Source organism: Penaeus monodon, chromosome 21 (assembly GCF_015228065.2).
Source record: "Penaeus monodon isolate SGIC_2016 chromosome 21, NSTDA_Pmon_1, whole genome shotgun sequence".
In the NCBI taxonomy this organism is placed as follows: domain Eukaryota; kingdom Metazoa; phylum Arthropoda; class Malacostraca; order Decapoda; family Penaeidae; genus Penaeus; species Penaeus monodon.
In genome coordinates, this window is record NC_051406.1 from 16,283,529 (window position 1) to 16,283,758 (window position 230).

Genomic DNA, 230 nt, shown 5'->3' on the forward strand with positions numbered 1-230 from the left:
TAAAATACGGGCTTTCTTTTTTGGGATAGTAACTACTAATACTATTGGTTTCTTTTTACTACTAAATCATACCACTAATACACTAATTTTCTTATACGAAATGCTTTTTGGGATGCTATACTAAAAATACTAAGCTACTTACACTTTCTACTCATATTTTAAATAAAAAAATATTACTACGACACTGCTACAACTGTGCTTCCGCCTCTTCTTCCTCTACTCTTAGTCTC